Below are 24,122 nucleotides of genomic sequence, written 5' to 3'. Positions count from 1 at the left end.
ATTTACTTGATTAATTAAACAATATTTGTTTAATTATTTAAGTTCCCTTTATCTCTTTTACACTTAAGCTAACTTTAGGTGCATAATAATTAATACTTTTATTAATTATTATGTGCAAACCTAGGTTTTCCTTTTTAGGGTTTCTTGACCTATTTAAGGTTGAGTTCTTTCTTTTCATTGTAAGAAGAAGGATTATTACATTACACTTTTTGTGAATATTGAGCTCTCTCTTTTTGAGCATATTTTTTGTCTATTTGTTTCTTCTGTGATTTGCTTCATTGCTTCTCCTTGTAACAGGTTTTTCAGCTTGCAAAGATCATTTGGGCTCCTGTGGTGTTGTATTTTCTCAACTCCAATAGGCTCTTTTATGCAACTCTTAAAGAGATCCCTAAGGTATTTTGATGAGAACGATCACAATCACGCACCTATGTCTAGCAATGGCTCATCCCACCATAAGAAAATTGACTCTCCAAAGGCATCTATTCCTACAACTCTTAAAATCTTGCAAGAACCGTCCATAGCATCATCACCAAACAATACACCCAAAGATGAAGTTCCCCAAGGGATATCCATAATAGCCATCAAACCTATTTCAGAGGATCATATTCAAAGCCCATATCTTTCATATCTAAGCATTGATTCCTTGCAGCATCCCCATAACGCTCCCTTGCAAATTGAAGTCCTCATTCATAGAATGCTCATTAAATGTGTCCTAATAGATGGGAAAGCTGGATTAAACATTTGCTCATTGAGTCTTGTCCGTGCTCTAAGTTATTTAGAAGATGCAGTTGATCCCCCAAAAAAGATCACATTCAAAGAATATGATGAAGAAGATAATTCCTCTAAGGGAATTGTGGTATTACCCATTAGAGTTGGACCTTTGCAGAAAGACACAACATGCCAAGTTCTAGACTTAGATTTATCATACAACATACTCTTGGGAAGACCATGGATACATGACATACAGGCTATTCCATCAACATGTCATCAGTACCTGAAATTTCCATACAATGGGCAGGAAATCACGATCTCAACAGACTCAAATCCATTGCAGTGTTGTAGTACACTAAAACTAGCTCAAGAAGTCATTGTTTCACATAATAGAGAGGCAACATCTTCAAGCACACAATCCAAAGAACAATCATTTGCACCAATTTTGTCAAACATGGAGAAACAAATGCAACTAAGAGATATAGGGAACGGAGAATATTTGCTATCATGGAAAAACAAACAAGAGAAACTTGAAATTGAAAGGGAAGAAGCAGATGTAGATGTCGATGTAGTTCATGTGTATGTAGGGAAAATTTTAGGAACTAGCCTACTTGAATCAGAATTACATTTGACTGACTTGGACTTAATCGAGGACAATCAGGAGCTACTTGTGCAAGGTCATTCTGACGAGGGTACCGTTCTAGACATAGAAATACATATTGAAATCTCTGACATCTCTATCATGACCCCTAATATCTTTGACATAATTCAACCTGAAGATAATTTACCTTTAATCCCTCCTGAACCTATGGAATCAGAAAATGAAGGAAATACTACCATTGATACATTTTCGAATGACCATGCTATATCCGTATATCTTAACACAATCGAACCCGTAACAACTCTCACTAGGAATTTCACTAACGTATATTCGAGTCAAGTGGGTGCCAAATCTCCTAGTCGCAAAAGTGAAAATAAAGAAAACAATATCAGGTCTAATGCTGAAAAACCATTTCTTGGCAACATTAGACTGAGAACAAGTAAAAAGAAAGGATGTATCTAACGGTGAAAACCTCCTCAAGGCACCGAAAGATGGTAGATTTGACACCTTACTTGAATTTTATCAAGAGAGGTCATCTATCCTAATAGAACCGACAGAGGTAGTTAACATTGGCACAACTGATCTATATCCAACAACTTCTCTATCCGAACTAGCAAGGCAAAAATATTTGGAACTCTTTAAAAGGAGGAAAATCAAAAGATGGTCATATGCAGACATTCCAGGGTTGGATCCAGATATTATAATACATCACCCGAATATCAGTCCAAGAGCAGGCATCAATAATGGAACACAACATGGATCAGGAGCAAGTATTCTATTCATCATACCACAAGGTCATACAATTCTGAAAGCATACAAATTAAGCTTTCCATGCACCAACAACATAAAAAAATATTAAGCTTTGGTTACAGGTATCAAAATGGCTATAGAATGGAACATTACACAACTTCAAGTCTTTAGAGACTCTCAGCTCGTCATCAATCAAATTAATGACGAATACCAAACAAAGGATGACAAATTAATGCCTTACAAAAAGATGGTTGATGATGTCAAGAAATACTTTGTTGAAATAATTTTTCAGCAGATTTCGAGGAATGACAACAAAGCAACAGACGCCATGGCAACACTTGCTTCTCTATTGCAGACACAAGAAAATCAGGAGCATTATGAATTCCTGGTGGAAGAGTTGTTTTACCTTGCACATAATTGTCCTGATTCCCAAACTATTTGTCACCTTGTTGGGCATGATTCCTCCCACTATGGCCAAACTTACACATACCTGAAAGATAACACCCTACCTCCCGATTTATCAAAGAATCAAAAGAGAAACTTTATTCGCCAATCCTCCCATTTTACTCTTGCCGTGGATACCCTATTTAAACGAGGTTTGAATGGTACTCTTTTAAGATGTCTTGAACAAGAAGAATCTGAGAAGGCCTTAAATGAAGTCCATAACGACATTTGTGGCACTCATTCAAGTGGTCTTACCCTGTCAAAAAAACTCGTACGCTTGGGCTATTATTGGCCAACTATGGAACGAGATTCTTTTCAGATAGCTAGAACATGCAAACAATGTCAAATCCATGAGAATTTGATTCATGTACCAGCACAAGAACTGCATGCTTTGGCAACATCTTGGCCTTTTGGCCAATGGGGTCTTGATCTAGTAGGAAAGATAAATCCTTCTTCATCCAATGGTCTTAAATTCATCCTTGTAGCTATAGAATATTTCACAAAATGGATTGAGGCAGCACCTCTCACAAATATCACAGGAAAACAAATTGCTGCATTTATCTTGATCTACATCATCTGTCGCTATGGAATACCCAAGACCATTATCACTGATAATGGGTGACCGTTCAAGAATCAGGATGTACAAGAGCTATGTGAGAAATTCAAGATCCAACACAGATTTTCCACACCCTACTATCCACAAGGGAATGGGAAAGCATAAGCATCAAACAAAACTATTTTGAAAATCCTCAAAAAGACAGCGAATGATGCTGGAAGAGATTGACATATTCAATTAAACCCTGCTCTATGGGCCTACCATACTAGTATTTGCACGCCAACAGGTGCCACACCTTTCTCTCTTGTTTATGGATCAGAAGCAATACTGCCAATAGAAGTAGAGATACCTTCTCTACGAGTATCATTAAAAGATCTTATCCTAGATGAAGAACAACGAGTATCTAGACTACAAGAGTTAGAATTGATCCATGAATGAAGAAAAAATGCCTTTGATCATTTAAAGGTATATCAACAAAGAATGTGTCAGAGTTATAATCATAGGGTCAAACTACGAGTCTTTCAAGTTGGGGAACTAGTACTAAAGGAAAATCCACGAGACTAGTCAGATCGAGAAAAGAAAGGAAAATTTGAACCAAACTGGTTAGGTCCGTTTGTGGTCACAACAGTATTTGGGTCAGAAGCATATCAACTATCAACACAAAACATAGATCAGCTCGATGAACCATCAATAACATGCATCTGAAGAAGTTTTATGTCTAAAAAAGCAAAAAAAAAAAAAACAGTGAAAAAGCAGAAAATAAAAAAAATAGTGAAAAAGCAAAAAATTAAAAAAACAGTGAAAAAGCAGAAAAATCCAAAAAACAGTGAAAAAACAGAAAAATCCAAAAAACAATGAAAAAGCAGAAAATCCAAAAACAGTGAAAAAGCGTAAAATACAAAAACAATGAAAAACAATGAAAAAATAAAAAATAAAATATGAGAAAAAGTGCAATAAAAACAGAAGGTGAAAACCTGGCAAACAGGTGCTATCTGTTAGCTAGCTCTGCCATCTATTGGTTCATGCATTCTTCTGCTTGCATTCTTTTCCTTCAGCACTGTTCATATCTATCATAAAGCCTTTGTACATACGCAGGCATCCTAGGTGATTTCTCGTCATGGTTTGGATCATTGAATATATCATAATAAGGTTTATTTCTAGGCTGGGTGCAAAATCCTAAACCTGGCTGGGGGCAAAAAGTTTCGATCATTTTGAGCTTAATCAAACAGATAGAACAACAGTTAGACAACACTTGTCAAGCGAAAAACTGAGACACACCGAACGTTGAACATAAGATCACATTGTCAACCATTAACTATCACATATCAATCTAAACATGACAAAACACATATCAATGGATGATATATCTTGACTCATGATTTTAACACTTTGGCAATAATGGTTCAACTATTTTATTTTCATTTTCGCTATCATGATTTATGAGTAACTCCAGGATGTCTTTGACTAGAGGAATGAGGAAGGAACATGATATTTTTCTTGTCTATTGTCTGTAAATTAATCATTAATATGTGCAAAGTTGTCTCAGGATATGATCATCGTAGTATCATGGAAGACATTTCGGACTTGTATATAGAAATGGTTAATATTGCCTATTTTATGCAAGCAACACTCAGGTCATCTTGGTTCAATTATACCTTGATGCTTGTGCTAGCTTGCAATATCAAAACCCAAGAAAGTAGTGCTCAGGTCATCATGGTTCAATTATACCACTGATGTTTGCACTCACTTCTCACATTTTAAAGGCTCAATGATGAAACAAAGCAATGACTCCTTGACCGGTCCAATCACCGCATTGCATTTCATTTTGCATTTGCATTTTTAAAGTAGATTTTCATTTCATTTTGCATGGGATCACAAAATCTCATCTTATCCAAGGCCAAATCTATCGCTGGAATCATCAATGTATCATCATAAGTGTATACACAATCAGAATGATGACTCATCTCTCCAAATATTGTCGACCCAATGCAAATATTATGCTACCCCCTCAAATGAACCCACATTAGCATATATGCATCTTCTTGCAACATGATATCAACAAACTGTCAGTTCTTTATCCAATCAATCTTATCAATTCTATCAATCGATCTCATCTAATCTATTCTATCATATCTTATACAGGATATATCTTTCCTGGAACTAGACATTCTGATCAAGTCTTATACATGATATATCATTCCTGAAACTAGACGCTTTGATCATCTTTGTCTTATACAAGAGGTGTCATTTTTGAAACCAGACTAAATCTTGATCTTATCAATCTAATCAATCTAATCAATTCAATCAAGCTTTATCAATCATCACATCCAGAACCACATTATAGTGATCAAAGAACTCACACTTTCATCAATCAACGTTACGGAAGTCAAATCATTTCTAATCGGGAAATCAATTTCGCAATGATCCAAACACTCCAAAGGTCATTATCTCAATTGATCTCCCGAGGGGGCATCATCGTACCACAATTTATCAATCAATGTCTGGGGCATCCTATCGAAATCAATATCAGCAATGTCCTCAATCGAGTTATTCTTTGAATCAACACATCATCACACCTCGCTTCAAAGAGGGGCAAAATGTATACACCTAAAAATGGTCTGAAGATAATTAATTAAATAAGCATTTATTTAATTAATCCTCCTCCCTAATTTAATTGAATTCATTAGCAATTTGATTAAATTCTTCCTCTCATCTACTAGTAAATAAATCTACATGATTTATTTATATAGTTCATTTCATATCCCCCTTTGATTAATTAATCCCCCCCATATAAATCAATTCTTCTAATCCCTAATTAAAATTAACAAACTCAAGTTTGTTGAGATTAATTATCATTTCCCAAATTATTTGAATTTCTAAATTCAAATGAGCACATGGCTCCTAATCCTATCCTATCTTGCACATTCGAACCTCCTTATCCTAACCTCCTATGGTGTGGATATCCTCCCCTTGAGACACATGACACTTTTGCCACATGTCTCCTCCCTTGGACACTTGCCCTCTCATGAGCAAGGCTGCTTGACACTTGTCAGCACAAAGATGACAAGTGTCCCTTCCTCCAACCTCTTCTCCAACTTCCTCAATCTTGGCCCTTGATATCTTCAGATCAGATCTGGACCATTGATTCCTACCACCTCAGCTTTGGCCTTGGAATTCCTATAAATATACCTCATTTTGGAGCAATAAGGATCCCTTGCATTCATAGCTTTAGCATCATTACTATAGGCAATTTTCATTTCAATCATCTAGTAATTAGCATTTTGGATTAATCATAGCATGTTAATCTAGTTTCTTAAATCATACATTTCATATCATCTCCATAGTCAATCATGATCAAATAGCTACTCAACTCTTGAGTTGTCACTTTGGAGGTCATTGCTCCATTGAGAGCCCATCAATCCAACACCTTCAAGGTCCTCAAGAATAGAGGAAAATGGGACATTTCAAGGAAGGCTTATGGTTTTCATTTCTAATCTAGTTTTTAATTAAGCTTTTCAATTACATTTTATTGTCTCATTATATGTGTATGCCTTCTATATACCACAATTTTAGCATCACATGTATCTTCTTGAAATTTTGTTGAAAAAGTGTTGGACTATGTGGCTAAGCCATAATGTCCAAGGTTTTTCTTCTTCTTCAAAGTCTAGTTCTCTTTGTCTCAATATACACTTTTTGAATCTATATCCCTTCTTTTCTAAACCTTTAACCCGCACACACAAGATGAAAAATAGTGTTGGGTTGATAGGGGTTTGTCTAGGTCAAACCTCGGGTTTGGAATTAACCCTATAATGATGAATGAGTAGAAAAGAAAGCTCACCCTTGTAGAAAAGAGGCTAGATCTGGAATAAAAATGTTGAATTGAAATGTTATACCTTCATTCATGAATATCCATTTTCCATGAAGTCTTCTTGAAAAGATTGGTATTACTGTGCATGCCTTCACATAAATTTGATCATGAATGCAATCTGATTTTCTTGAAAAATTGAATACTTGAACTCTCATTCTCTATCTTAAGAACACTTGATTACTTTCCCACTTGAATTGAATTGGAAAATTGTGGATATATAATTGAGATATGTTTCAAATGAGAGGATAAGACTTTCCTGTATACATATCTTCCTAAAACCTATTGAAAATTACAAAGAAGTCTAACATCGAGTATCTTTTCTTACTCAACTTTTTCCTACCATTTGAGGATTTAAATTTGGGATCCTTTTGCCTGGACTATAGCACTAGGTGCCCTAGTCCAATCCTTTTGGACTAGACAAAGGTTAGGGAGGAAGAAGAGGAAAAAGAGACCACAAATTGAGCCCTAGTTTGAGCAAAACCAAGCATAATCAGGTCAAAGAAGGCAAAAACACTAGAGTGAGACCCAAGTGGGTATGATATTGTATGAGGATACAATTTATGACACTAAATTTGAAATGATTTAGCTTCTTGAAAAGTGGATCAAATGGATCTATTGTTGCATCTCTACAACCAAGTAATCTAATGATCAATGGGGTCCTATGGAGCTTCTTTGAAGGTGTGCAAGGTTTATGATAGGGGGACCCATCATCCCCTTTCCTTTTTGTTATCATGGTTGATGCTTTAAGTAAGAAGATCAATAGACTTGCCATGAATAGAGCATGAAAAGGGATAAATGCCAAAAATGGTAGTGCCTATTGTATGCACTAAAAAATGAATTACATGTAAATAGACTGAAAGAGCAACCAAAAGCTCTAATCTATTACAAAACTTCAATCACAAACAATGAATGAATCAAACAAATTTAATTAAAAATCATAAATCAATCAATCAATTAATTGAAAACCAAATGATAAATCTAGACGAGTGCCTCCATTACTCTTCTCTTTCTCATGTAGTGTATGGAGGCTCTCAGAATTGAAGCACAATACTTGCAGTGTGATTGCATGAGAATTCAAAGACTATGGTTGTCCATGATTGAGAATGAAGGTTTGATTTATAGATATTTATGATTTGAATGGACAATCAAGATTCAAAGGTGTACATAAAGATCAATGGTGGAGGATCGTTGAGATAATTTGGTTGGGAGATGATTACTCACGTGATTGAGAATGACTGGCAAGTTAATTCATTTGATTGAATTAGTAAGTGGATAGATGAGTTAGTCGAAAAATAAAATTTCAAAAAATGTGGACTAGCGGACTAGTTAGAAAAAGGTGATTGATGAGTGACTAGTAGAACTAAGAGTCAATGGTAGTTAGCCATTTTTGACATTTCATTTCATTTAATTTGGAGAGAATTTTATTTTTGAAAGTGAACTTTGACATGTGAGAGAAATTTATTTAATTGAGAAGACATAATTAGTTAATTAAATTATTTGGAATAATTATTTAAGTATGGAAGATATGTTGGCAACGATAATGAGGGAAAACTGAGAGGGGGGGGGGTGTGAATCAGTTTTCACCGAATTAGCAAACCTAACCTCAAATGCAAATTTGATTAGCTGCATCAACAACAAAGTTAAGCAAATTGATAGCTCAACACACAACACCAAGATTTTGACGTGGAAAGCTCAGTTAAGGGAAAATCCACAATGGGAACCTACCCACAATAAGATGACACTCTGCAGTAGTATGTGAAAATAATTACAATGGGGAATGCACATGCGTTTAGGCACACTACCTAGAGCTCACTTCTCAAAATACAATAACTCGAAAGGCTACAACCCTCAAGGAAGGTTCACTACCTTACAAGGAAGTCTCATTGACTTACAAAATATTTGGACAACAATCCAGAATAAAATGAATTGAAAGAATAGCATCTGCAAATTCCTAATGATAGTTTTGGTTAAGCACATTTGTTTGCTCTTCAATAATTCAATCTCTGCTCAATCACAATGCCAAAGGATATATTATCTTGTTCTCATATTTACCATTTTATGATAATGTAGACACTTCATCGACACCCAATTTACATGACTATACCATCTATTTATACAATTCATCAACCTTGACTACAAGGTTGGCCAAACCCTCAACTCTCAATTACAAAATTACATCACATGACACATATGTGGACCACTAGACCAATATAATGATATACATGACATAACATGGGCCTAAACCAAATGCTCAAACATGCAACACCACCGGAATCAACTTCAAGATCAACCGCAACACGCTACACCATCAAATATGTCTCATATCATGAAGAACACTACCAGATAAACAAAACACCAAAACCATGCACATTGATCCTGTAGATCATCAAAACAAATAGGAAATAATTAGGAAACACCAACAAGCACGTTAGAATCATCTATAACAGCTGCACCAACACCACTTATCAAATCTTCATCGATCAACATCTGAAACTCAAGAACACTCAAACAACAACAACTGCCACGAGGAAAGGTAACCTGCAGAGCACCAAATCACGATCCATCTGAAATGAAGATACATATGAACATCCAAAAAATACAACACAAGATCTGATCACATCGGAATATACCAGAGGAAATACCAAACTCTGCAAAGCACTAATTAGAAGAACCAAACTATAAATCGGGTCATATGATATGACCAATTAAGCTCCCAGATCACTGAAACCAATACAAAAAGATATAATGATACTATAAATACTCCATATACCAAACCATGATCCCAATAAACCAATTTGCAACCACCAGAGCAATAAATCATAGGAATATGTTGACATTAATGACAACAACATATCGTAGCAACAACAATGTCCAACAATCTCCCCCTTTGGCATTGATGGCAACATATGAATGTGGAAAACAATCAATGCAAAGAAAGAAAACATTTCCAACAAACTTCCCCTAAGATCAAGCTCATCAATAGTAGATAAGATAGTTTTTCATGTGCTTTCTCTCCCCCTTTGACATCAATGACAAAGGTTCTCAGAACAGAAACCAAACTTACTCTCTCCCTTAGATAAACAAATCATAATTATAACCAGCTCAACTGAACCACAAACAGACTACTCCATTAGAGGAGCAACATAAACTCATCGATCTGGTAAAAAAGATGAGACTGTGAAGTCCACCAGATTGATGCAACTCAATGCATCTAGCTCCCATCAGGAGGGGTAGATACCCCTAACTTGTCTCTCAAATAGACAAATGTATATGCAGGCAAAGGCTTGGTGAAAATATCAACAATTTGTTCCTTTGTAGACACATATTCTAACTTCACTTCCTCTTTACTGACTTTTTCTCTCAAGAAATGATACTTGATTGATACATGTTTAGTCTTTGAATGTTGCACCAGGTTCTTTGACATATTAATAGCACTAGAATTATCACAATATATGACAGTAGGCTCATCATAGATAACTCTGATGTCCTTCAACATTTGTTTCATCCAAACTACTTGAGTGCAATTACTAGCAACAACAATGTATTCAACTTCAATAGTAGATAGGGAAACTGAATCTTGTTTCTTACTTGCCCATGAAACCAATTTCTTACCCAAAAAGAATGCACCACCAGAATTACTCTTTCGGTCATCAATATCACTAGCCCAATCAACATCAGTATAAGCACATAACATGAAATCATCATTCCTCAGATATCATAAACCATTATCCATAGTCCCTTTTAGATATCTGAATATCCTCTTTACAGTAGTGACATGACTCTCTTTCAGATCAACTTGATATCTAGCAGTCGTGCACACAACGTGCATAATGTCAGGTCTAGTCCGAGTCAAGTATAGCTATCCACCAACCATAGATCTATACAAGGTTTTATTAGCTTTCGAAGATTCATCATTCTTAGATAATTTGTAGCCAGTCACCATAGGAGTTCCAACTGGTTTAGAATCTTCTAACCCAAACTTATCCAGTAATTCCTTCACATATTTAGCTTGAGATATAAAAATACCTTTTCCAGTATGTGAAATCTGCAAACCTAAAAAAAAATTCATTTCTCCTATCATAGACATCTCAAATTATTTATGCATATCACCAGCAAACTTCATACTTAAGTAATCATCTCCTCCAAAGATAATGTCCCTTCTCTTCCCTCCAACCACTTTTTGACAAGTGTTAATTCCTTCCCCTCCCTATCCTATATATTTTTAGTCTCCCCTAGTCTACAACAATTCATTTCTCTACTCCTTATGCTCTTTATCATCCTAATGATGAATCATAGAGTGTGATTCGAAACGCTGATGCAAAAAGCACAGACACAATTGAATCCAGAAACAGTAGCAGTTAACAATCAAAATGTTATCACTCTCAATCTTAAAATATAGATTACTATCAACAGTACCTTTATTAATTTCCAATTTCAATAGATACTTATCCAATCTAGCATACTAGGCTCTACGGGCTTGTTTCAGTCCATAAAGAGCTTTCTTTAGTTTGCATACCATGTCTCCACCTGATAATGAAAATCCATCAAGTTTCTCAATGAAGACTTCTTCCTCAAGATCACCATTCAAAAAGAGTGACTTGACATCCATCTGATATACCTTGAAATCCTTATAAGAAACATATGCAAGCAATAGTCTAACAACTTCAAGTCTAGCTACCAGAGTAAAAGTTTCCTCATAATCAATTCCTTCCTTTTATGAATATCCTTTGCATAACAATCTTGCTTTATTTCTGACAACTTCACTGGCTTCATTCAATTTGTTTCTGAATACCCATTTATTACCAATCACATTCTTGTATTTAGGTCTAGGCACAAGTTCCCATGTGTTTTTATTTTCAATCTGATTCAATTATTCTTCCATATCCTTTATCCAGTTTTCGTCTTTGCAAGCTTCAACAACATCTCTAGGTTCAATTTTAGAAATCAAACATACTCTTCAGCGGCTAGCCTTCTTCTAGTCATTACGCCTTTGTTTTTATCACCAATGATTTGATTTTTAGAATGATTCAATCTTTCATACCTCAGAGTCTTCTGATTATTTTGATTTTTCAGGTTGCTGCACTTCTTCACCGACAACAACAATATCTGGATTAACTGTCTGTACCGGATCATTCTATTTCAATTCTTTTGTTTGAATTTGCTTTAAGACGACATTTTGATCATCATCATATCTACATGCTCTAATTTATTTTCCACAGTTCTCATCAACCTTCACATTTGCACTTTCCACTATCTTTCTTAGTCTCTTATTGTAGCACTAGTAGGCTTTGCTCTTTGTAGAATATCCCAAGAAAATTCCTTCATCATTTCTTGCATCAAAATTTCCTATATCCTCATATCTCTTGATATAACACTTGCTTCCAAAAACTCTGAAATATCTCACAGTAGCAACATGACCAAACCATAGCTCATAAGGAGTCTTACCAGAATCACCTTTTATATGCACTTAGTTGAATATATAAAAAGTAGTGCTAACAACTTCTCTCCAATAGATCTTTAGAACATTTCCTTCGATGAGCATAGTCCTTGCAACATCTAAGATAGTTCTATTCTTCCTTTCAACAACTCCTTTTTATTGTGGGATTCTAGGAGAAGATAATTGTCTTCTAATCCCATGCTTCCCACAGAATGAGTCAAACTCACCAGAACAAAATTCTCCTCCTCTGTCAGATCTTAGACATTTTTAGCTTTAATCATGTCTCAATCTCAACCTTTGCTTTGAATATCTTGAATTTGTCCAATGCTTCTGATTTTTCCCTAAAAAAGGCAACCCACATCATCCTAGAATAATCATCAATCAGTAGCATGAAATATCTGTCACCCTGAACACTTCTTATACTTGTAGGTCCACATAGATCAGTATGCACAAGATCTAGCAATTCATCAGATGTATACTGCTTACTCTTGAAATAAATTCTTGTTTGCATTCCCATTTGACATTCCTTATACCAGATTAGCAGACTTAACAATTTTAGACAAATCTCTAATAGCTTGTGTAGAACCGAGCTTAATCATTGAGTCAAAATTAACATGACACATTCTCCTATGTCATAACCAACTTTCATCAATCTGAGCAATCAAGCAACGTTTCTCACTGGAATTCAAATGAAAGATATTACCTTCAGTCTTAGTTCCTGATGAAATCTCTATACCAGAGGCATTTAGGATCTTGCATTTTCCATTCTTGAATTGCAAATCATAACCTTTTACAACTATCTATCCAACACTTAAAAGATTATGCTTCAAATCTTCAACATACAAGACATCATCAGTTTTATATTTACCATAAAAGGAAATACAACCTCTACCATGGATCACACAGGCTTTGTCATCTCCAAATCTTACCATTCCACCATCATACTTTTCCATTATCACAAATTTGCTTCTATCATTGGTCATATGATGTGAACAATTGTTGTCAATCACCCATTCATCTTTCTCTTCAACTTTAGCAGCTAAAGCTTTCTCCTCAATAGTGCAGCTTGTAGAATCAATAGGTACGGGTCCATCTTCTTTAATAGTAATAAACACAATTTCATCTCCTTCTGATTCTTCATCTGTAACACATTCATTAGCAGCATAATAATAGTTCTTCTGATGTTTATACTTCCAGTTTAGCTTGTAAGGATTATCATACTTCTCATGCTTCTCATATCTATCATTCCTACCATGCTTATCAAATTTATCATGCCTATCATATTTAGAAATTCTCCCTGGGCACCTAGAAGAAAAATGTCCTATCTTATTGCAAGAGAAACATTTCAGAGGCAATTTTCCATCATACTTATCAACTCCTTTAGGCAATCTTTGGACAATCAATGCTTCAAGCTCATCCAATTCTCTTTCTTGCTCTTCCATCTCTCTTCTCTATCTTTCATATCTGGATATTTTGCATTCTTCTATATCATACTTCTTCTTTTTGGATACAGATGCTCTAAATGTTATCTCAGACTTTCTATGTGATTCATCAAATTTGCTCAGTTCAAATGCAACAATCTTTCCAACCAACATATCTATTGTCACAGTAGTAACACTTTAGATCTCATCAATATCAACTAGCTGCCTTATGTTTGCAAGTAGGAGGCAATGATCTCAGCACCTTAGCAACAATTTCATCTTCTTCAAGGGTTCCACCGGCACATCTGATACTTAGGAAAAGTTCATTCACCTTAGCCATGAAGGATGTTATGTTCTCATCTTCTCCCATCTTCAACATCTCATACTTCCCTTTCAAACTTTGCAACTTAGCAACTTTGACTTGTTTATCTCCTTCATACAAGGTCTCAAACTTCTCCCAGATCTCATGTACAGTTTGAAGTCCCATCACATTAGTCATCTCAGAATCAGTCAGGGCACTTAGCAATGCTTCCTTAGCTCTAATGTTATTTTCAGCATCTTTAATCTCAGCAGTAGTAACCAATCCATTCTGAGGAACATAATAGACATGCTTTGTAATCTTCTAGTAATCCTCTACAAGACATTTCAAGTGCACCTCCATCCGGTTCTTCCATATAGCATAGTTACTTCCATTAAATCTTAGATTCTCCTTCTTAAAGATAACAGCTCTAGTTGCCATCCTGGATCTCCTCGAGCGTTCAAGCTTCTTTCAGAGGATCTAGCTTTGATACCAATTTTTGGCAACAACAATAAGGGAAAACTAAGAGGGGGGGTGTGAATCAGTTTTCATTGGATTAGTAAACTTAACCTCAAATGCAAATTTGATTAACTGCAACAACAACAAAGATAAGCAAATTGATAGCACAACACACAAGACCAAGATTTTGACGTGGAAACCCGGCTAAGGGTAAAACAATGGTGGGAACCTACCCACAATAAGATGATACTCTGCAGTAGTATGTAAAAATAATTACAATGGGGAATGCACATGCATTCAAACACACTGCCTAGAGCTCACTGCTCAAAATACAATAACCTGAAAGGCTACAACCCTCAGGGAAGGTTCACTACCTTACAAGGAAGTCTCATTGACTTACAAAATATTCAGACATCAATCCAGAATCAAATGAACCGAAAGAATAACATCTATAAATGCCTGATGATAGTTCTAGTTAAGCATATTTGTCTGCTCTGCAATACTTCAATCTCTGTTCAATCACAATGCCGAAGGATGTATTCACTTGTTTGCACCTTTACCATTTTTTGATAATGCAGACACTTTATCGACACATAATTTACATGACTATACCATCTATTTATACAATTCATCAACCTTGACTACAAGGTAGACCAAACCCTCAACTCTCAATTACAAAATTACATCACAGGACACATATGTGAACCACCGAACTAATATAATGATATACATGACAGAACATGGACCTAAACCAAATGCTCAAACATGCAACACTACCAAAATCAACTTGAAGATCAACCACAACACGCTACACCATCAAATAGGTCTCATATCATGAAGAGCACTATCGGATAAACAAAACACCAAAATCATGCACAACAATTAATGTAGATCATAAAAAAAATTAGGACACAATTAGGAAACACCAACAAGCACGTTAGAATCATCTGTAACAGCTACACCAAAACCACTTATCAAATCTTCATCGATCAACATCTAAAACTCAAGAACACTCAAACAACATCAACTGCCATGAGGAAAGATAACTTGCAGAGCACCAAATCACGATCCATCTGAAATAAAGATACATATGAACATCCCAAACAATCCCCCCAAAATGCAACCCAAGATCTAATCACACTGGAATATACCAGAGAAAATACCGAACTCTGCAAAGCATTGATTAGAAGAACCAAACTATAAACCGGATCATATGATATGACCAATTAAGCTCCCGGATCATTTAAACCAATATAGAAAGATACGATGATACTAGAAATACTCCATATATTGAACCATGATTCGAATACACCAATCTGCAACCACTAGAGCAATAAATCATAGGAATATGTTGACATCAATGACAACAACATATCCTAGCAGCAACAATGTCCAACAAGATAATGGATATTGATTTAATTAAATAATAAAAATTATTCAATTAAAGTAGACAAGGGTGATTAATTAAATAACTAAATTATTTAGTTTTTATTAGAAGAAAAATAGCTAATTAAATAATTAAAAATTATTTAATTATGAAGTTGGAGGGAAATTTGAATTTTGGATTTGAACATAAACGAATAAAGTTAAATTAGAAGAATAACTTGTAAAATTAAATAAAAAAATAAAATTGATTAATTAATAAAGAGTAATAATTAGTAAAATTAGCATTCATAGGTATGGGACAATTTAAGGTGTCTACAGTTTGAGCCTCTTTGAGACAATCTTCAAAGTAGCATTATTTCAAAGAAAAATTGAAATTTTACTCCAACATGTCAAGGGATGGAGGTAGGATGCCCCATTGAGAGATTGTTTGTGTGTTAAAGGCATGAATGATCTCTTGAAAGAAGAATAATTTTATATGAAAAATAGAAGATTGGTTAGCTTGATGAGATGCATGGGTTTTATTGGATAGAAGAAATGGTTGGAGTGCTTTGTAAATTGTTTGATTGATTGAATTGAATTGATTGCCTGGTAAAGATTAAGTCTGGTTTCAAGGACACATCCTGTACAAGACAAAAGATAGATGATCATTTGCTTTTAGAAAAGATACATCTTGTATAAGAAAAATGATAGATAAATGTTGGACGAAAGATTAAATATGATGAAGTGAAGAATGATTAGTAAGAAGTAAAGAATGTTAGTTGATGGTAGACAAGGGTTGATTGAGATCAAATTTTGATTTATCCTAATAGAATATACCATAGTCTTGAGCTTGTATTATGTTCTCACTAGTGTACAACAATATCATCATTGAGCTTGATTATGTAGCAAGTAGATATATTTCACCAAGGTATGAAAAGACCCACGTGAGGACTATCCCTTTGCATAGACAAACACATTGCAGACAAGGAATGTCTTGACTCTTAGTAGTGACAATAGATCCCTGTTGGAATATGTGAGGAAGTAACCACAAAAGCATGTTAATCCCGATGCAAGAAAGTGTTAGATGATCTTTAACTTGCATATGATGTTCTGATTATGCTAAATGGAACCCCAATCACACACAAGGATCTTAGTTGCCCCAACAATAATATCAAGACAAACCGCAAATAGAAATCAAATGATAAAAATTATGCCCCATCTTCACTTTTCTAATCATTTGTGGATATTTTTGAGTAGCATAGGAACATGATGCAAAGATAAATCAAATAAAAAATAAGACTCACTTGACCAAACAAATCAACCATACTGATCTTCTTGCCAAATATAAGTGTTTCTAGATAGGATGATGTTTGATAGAATGCCCATCATAGGAAATATGTATTCATTAGTGTACAATATCCGATAGGGTACTTTTTTTAGGAACGATGTATCTGTAAAGGCACATTGTTTGATAAAAATGCTAAAACTGATAGGTGATTGATCGATTAGGTTGTAGGCTAGCTTGATAGTTTGCCTGTTGATGCATGATTTGTTAAGCTTAATGTTTTGTTGATGTTCTGGCTATCTTTGCTCTAATGTCTATTGTTGCAAGGGATAATTTATTATGAATTGCGATAAATGAACTATTTTTATGTTTTAATATTTTCTAATTTTTAGAATTTTGATGGTTATTTGATTTTTTAATCTTTTTAACTTTTTATAATGTTTTTGAAATTTTATTGAGGACATTTTATGAATGTTTTTTTTAGATTTTTGGAAGTTTTTAAGATTTTTTAGATTTCTTAGAATTTTAGATTTTTTTTTTGGATTCTTTGTCTTGATTTTTTAGATTTTTATGAAAGTTGTCCAAATTATTGATTAAGGTAAAAGACATATGTCAGGATTTATTCTCAAGAAAGATGCATCTAATTGTCCCTAATGTCTATCGAGGCATAGGAATTAAGGAATGGATGGATGAACTGGTGGGATGGAAATGGATAGGTGAAGGATAGGGGTAGCCTATTATGGAATCATAGCTAATTTAGTTTTCAAGAACTATCTCATTATGGGACAACATATTTTTCCAAGATAAGGGATCAGATATGGCAATGTAAGGTGACAACATGGTGCATTGAATGGCATGTGGTTGAAAGGAATGGACATGTCAAGAGGTTTCTAAAAACATGTTTTGCATTTTATGCCTTTCATTTTGATCAAGATCAAGGGATGGATCTGGATTGGATGGAGAAATGATATGGATAAGATAAGCAAGATCAAAGGTGATAATGGATGATGGAAGCAAAAAACTAATAAGAAAAGGAAAATGGACTGAAGGGTGTGGATAAGGTGAAGTGAATAGGATGTGTGATAATTATGGACATCCTTAGCCCTATCAAGATCAAAGGTGGAAAAGGAAATATAGATGTAGACTGAGTGATGGACATTGGAGGATAGGGATAATGAAGGATGTGGTAGGTAGGATAGTGTGGATGAAACTTGGCCCCAAGTGCAGAGTGCAAGAGGATGATAGATTATACATGACGCCTATTTGTCTATTTTTCATCATGGTACTTGCCTAAGACACCACAAGAATTGGTTTTCACCATTGGATGAATCCATGCAAGTGATTTTATTACTCTTCTCCTTCTCATGTAGTGTATGATGACTCTTAGAATTGAAGCACAATCATCACATCATGATCATATGGGCATTAGAAGACTGTGGTTGTCTTCTTTTTTATTATTTTGGATTTTTGAAAGATATCTGGATCATTGATTGAGGTAAAAGACATGTCAATATTTATTGTCAAGCAAGATGTATTTATTTGCCCCCAATGCCTAGTAAGGCATAGAATAATATGAATGGAGGAATGAACTGGTGGGATGAAAATGGATATTTGAAGGATGAAGGTAGCTTATTATGGAATTAGTGCTGATTTGGTTTCCAAGGACTATCTCACGATAGGACAACATGTGGATCCAAGATAAGGGATTGGTACAAAAATGTAAGGTGATATCTTGGTGCATTGAATGGCACATGGTTCAAAAAAATGGACATGTCAAGAGGTTTTTGAAAGCATGTTTTTCATTTTATGTCCTTAGTTTTGATCAAGACCGAGGTATGAATTTGGATAGAATGAAGATAGGACATGGATATGATAAGAAAGATCAAAGGTAATAATGGATGATGGAAGTAACAAATGGATAAGGATATAGACTACAAGTTATGGATAAGGTGAAGTTAGTAGGATGCATGATGCTCATGGATATCCTCAGCCTTGTCAAGATTAAAGGTGAAAAAGGAAGTTTGGATGTAGATAGTGTGATGGATAGTGGGGGATAAGGGACATGCATGGATGATGTGGTTGGTAGGATAGAATGAATGAAACTTGTCCCCAAGTGTAGAGTGCAAGAGGACAATGGATTAAACATGATGCCTATTTGCCAGGTTTTCATCATAGTTCTTGCCCAAGATGCCACAAGAAATGGTTTTCAAAATTGGACAGATTATTTCACTTTACTTTTTTTATCTTTCATTTTTTTGACTTTTTGGAAGGAAATGGATGCATGATAGGAGATGGTGGAAGGACTCAAACATCTCATTATTTGTAGGGTACCCTTGAAATATGTGTTATGATGGATTATGGCTATTGACAATATACTCAAAGATGTTGGTAGGGTGATGGTAAAGGGAAATGAAATGGATGATAAGATGGAATGGGGAAAGGACTTATACAAAGGATTGGATGGGAGAGATGGAAGGATGGAGAATAGTTGTTGGATAATTAACAGGCTTTTGAAATATTTGTGTTTAGGTGGATGTAAATATTTTCAATATCAACATTAACACATACCATTAAGGATGGTAGAGTGATGGAGGACAAGTGGGTTTTGATTTTGAGATTTTGATGGAGAATTAGATGTGAATTTTGGGACATAGGGACCTATAATAGACTTGAAAGGTGGGAGATTTTTAAATAGAAGAATTAAGGAAGCCTTTGGAATATCAAGTTTGGATGTCAAAACTATTTTTTTCATTTTTATAAATAGTGCTTTTATAAGCTGTTGGCATATTTGCCATTGCGCCAAAAGCTTGAGCTATCAATGTCTGCTACAAACACTAGACTTACCCAGATCCACGGGAGGTAGTTAAGCCATGTTGTGAACCCCAAAGGAGGTTCTGACCACCAAGTCAATAGTCTCCCCCTCAACACCGACTAAGGGTTTTGCACCGATAGAATGAAGGAGACCTCTTGGGATTTGAACTCGTGACCCAAGGCTCTGATACCAATTGTTGGTATGTTTTTCATTGTGCAAAAAGCTGGAGCTATCAATGCCCACTACAAACGACATGCTTACCTAGATCCACTAGAGGCGGTTAAGCCATGTTGCAAACCCTGAAGGAGGTGCTGACCACCAAGTCAACAATCTCCCCCTTAGCACCGCCTAAGAGTTTTGCATCGATGGAATGAAGGAGACCTCCTAGGATTTGAAACCGTGACCCAAGGCTTTGATACCAATTGTTGGTATTTTTATCATTGTGCAAAAAGCTTGAGCTATCAATGCCCACTACAAACGCCAGACTCAACCAGATCCACGTCCAAATCCACGTGAGGCGGTTAAGCCATGTCGTGAACGCTGAAGGAGGTGCTAATCACCAAGTCAACATAAGCAACTTGGGAATCCACATGGTTGTTTATTTTTGTTTCCTTTGTATTTATTTGGAATGTATTATTTCTACAAGTGACTTAGGAATCCACATGGTTTTAGATTTTTCTTTTTTCTTGATGGGCCTTTGTGGCCTTTTGGACATTTCTTTTTTATTTTTGGATAAAATTTTGCCTTGTTTTTACATGTCTTTTAGATGGGAAATGTTGATTGTTGGATGTATGTGGATATTTGGACTTATAAATTTTATGATTGGCATCCAAATTGCTTCCAAGAATGGGATTCATGGGTATAATGGTTTAGTTTTGAACTAGGGTTTTACGAAGTATGATAAGACCACTGATTAACCAAATTAGCCAATACATTAAAAGAGGGGTGAACCTAATAGATCTAGGATCAATCCAAATAAGGAAAGGGTTGAAATTATGATTAGATTCATTGGTTAGGGTTTGGTTCCCTTTTTCTAGATTAAAATGGATCTTAAATTATGAAATCAGAGTAAAACCATGGATAATTGAAGTAAAATGGTAAAAACAACAAGCTAAAAAATGTCCCACAGAGCCACCAACTAAGATCTAGGCAAAAGAAGATGTTTAGAACCTATTCCCAAAAGTTCAACCTGATTTTTTTGGACCGAGTAGCACAAATCTGCCCTGGTCCTCCAAATCTTTCTTTGTCAAAAGCTGACCAGTTTGTCACTGTTGACTATAACAGAATTCTTGAGTATAGCTCCTGAGCCCCTTTTCTGATTATAGAAAGAGGAGGAGAGATGTTGTGAATAAGTTTTTTCCTTTAGGTCAAATCTTGAGTTTGGAATTAATCCTAATTGAAATAGAAATTAAACTTGAACTAAATTGAAAAAGCTTTCCTTTTGAGGGCAAGGCTAAACTACTTGAATGTAGATGATTATACCTATATATAGTGAAAATAGTGTAATGGTGATAAAGGGGTGATGAGGAGATAAAGTGGAAAGCTTTACCCTCCTCAAGAAAGGAGTGAAAGTTTCACAAAAGATCCTCTTCAACCTCTCACACACATTACATTAAAAGAGGGAGTTGAATTCACTAGATCCAATATCAATGGAAAGAGATTGAATGATAAGTGAATTGATAATGAATTTGAAATGTAAAGTAACCCCTCTTTTAGGATGGACAAGTTGAATTAAGCAATTTAAGACTAAGTGTAAAGATGGTAAAGAAATGATTATAACTTGAGATAGAAATGTAGGATGAAGTTGTGCACCTGGAATTAGTAGTAAAATGTCGAGATGAAGCTCCCTTGTAAATTTGAGCGAAAGTTATCGGTATCGGGTTGAAAGTGTACTTGGTCCTTCGAAAAATCCGTGCCCCGAAAAGGGTTTTTCCGTCTCTGAAAATGAAGCCTAAACCTGCAAATACAGCTGCGCACCTGCAACCTACACACATAAAAGAGAGGAAGTGTTGTTGGGATTGGGGGTTTGCCTTTAGGTCAAACCCCATTTTGGAATTAACCAAATGATGAAAAATACTTGCAAGTAAATGAAAGGAAATGTATGAAGTAGAATTCACCTCAAGAGAGGATGCAATTGAAATGTAGATAATTTTGTTTGAAAGGATATGTAGAGTAGGATGTCAAAAGAGATCTCTTCAATGGTTAAATCCTTGACTTGAATGCAACACCTAGCCTTGAAAGGAGATTTGAGATGCTCAATGCTTGAAAGGAATGCTTGAATGTTTGAATGCTTGATTGACGATAATGCTTGTTCACATTACTTTTTCTTATCATTAAATTTCTTGGAAAAATTATAAAAATAGGAGGGGAAAATTCTCCTTATATACTTGCCAGTTAGGGTTATTTAACTGATTTTCTATCTTAGGCCGACATAGGAAAAGCTTTTCCCGCTCATGACTGACAAGCCCGATGTAGGGTTTAAGTGGAGGGGACTCAAAATAGGGCAAGGATAGGGGCACCATACCCCTATCCTAGGGGGGACAGGGGCACCACTCCCCTATCCTGCCCTAATCTAGGAAAGAAAGAAGGAACAAGCAATGCGGGGTGCAATAAAATGCATGTTTCGGGAGGTATGAGCATGTCTCGGGTCTCCAGTCAGGCTTAGGGATTCATTTCACCAATGTGAAGACCCAAATATGGTCAAAAATTGCAAGGTCAAAATTTTATGATGCTGCATTTAGCCCCCACTTTAGTGGGAGTATAAACTTGTATGCCAATACTACCGGTAAAGTACAAGGAAACAAGATTGACATAATTTCACCACGTTAAAGAGGCAAGATACACCAAGCCCCCAGTGGACTAAGGATCTTACGACTTTGATTGACAAAGTAAAAAGGAAGATCAAAAGGGAGGAACCATGACTACAAGTAGTAAGGTTCCCCTCACTATGAGTCATGAAATGTCACGAACCATATTTATCTATAATTACTTATTTTGAAAATGATGCTTATTTTATTTATGAAATTGAAATGAAATGGAAATGAAATTTTTAGTGAAATAGATGATAATGAAATAAGAATTCAAATGCAATTAAAATATTTACATTACGTTATTTATGTAAATGTAATTGAATGATCAGTATTATTTTTATGAAACTGGGGATCGTCATTGCTAATGAGCAATTGAGTGCAAGTGAATACAGGAACAGGTGAACGCGAATGAAGGCGAGAACATGGTTCAAGTAGAGTTGTTTTAGCTCTTGGACTTCGTTAGAATAGATGGGAATCTCACACACCACATTAGAATTTATAATTTGCATCTTGTAACGATGGATAATTTAAATGACTTTATTTGAGTGTTTGTTTAAATTGAAATGATGAATTTAGAATGATTAGTTTTAATTGATAGATTGATTTAACTGTTTATACATGTATTTTGGTGTTTGTATGTGCATCTTGTTAAATGGATTAAATATCGCGCTTATATTTTCACTTCTTGATTTATGATAAATGATATATATAAACACACACACACACACACACATATGTATATATATATGTATATATGTATGTATATATATATGTATGTGTATATAACGATATACATATACAAGTATATACACACATATATACGTATATGCATTATATGATGTCTTGAAAAAAAGAAAAGATAATTAAATATGAATTGATTTATTACTATAGTTATATTTAAATAAATAAATAAATAAATAAATATATATATATATATATATATATATATGTGAGTTCGAATAATAATTCAATCACACACACACACACACACATATACGTACATAATTATTATATATGTAAATATATTGTTGAAATTAAATTATTTTGTTTTATGATAAATCATTATTTAAATATATATAAATATAAATATATATAAATATAAATATATATAAATATAAATATATATAAATATATATATATATATATATATATGCATGAAAGCGACTTATTTCAAAGCAATCTATCTGATATGGTAGCGGGTTATCACTGCAAGTCATAGTCAACAAACCATGCATGATATGAGGGAAGTCGACTTGGCATCGTAGAGACTTAGAAACTATTGCAAAGTGAAATCAGTATTAATCG

The sequence above is a fragment of the Cryptomeria japonica genome, chromosome 2 (assembly GCF_030272615.1).
Source record: "Cryptomeria japonica chromosome 2, Sugi_1.0, whole genome shotgun sequence".
In the NCBI taxonomy this organism is placed as follows: domain Eukaryota; kingdom Viridiplantae; phylum Streptophyta; class Pinopsida; order Cupressales; family Cupressaceae; genus Cryptomeria; species Cryptomeria japonica.
This window is presented reverse-complemented; position numbering follows the sequence as displayed.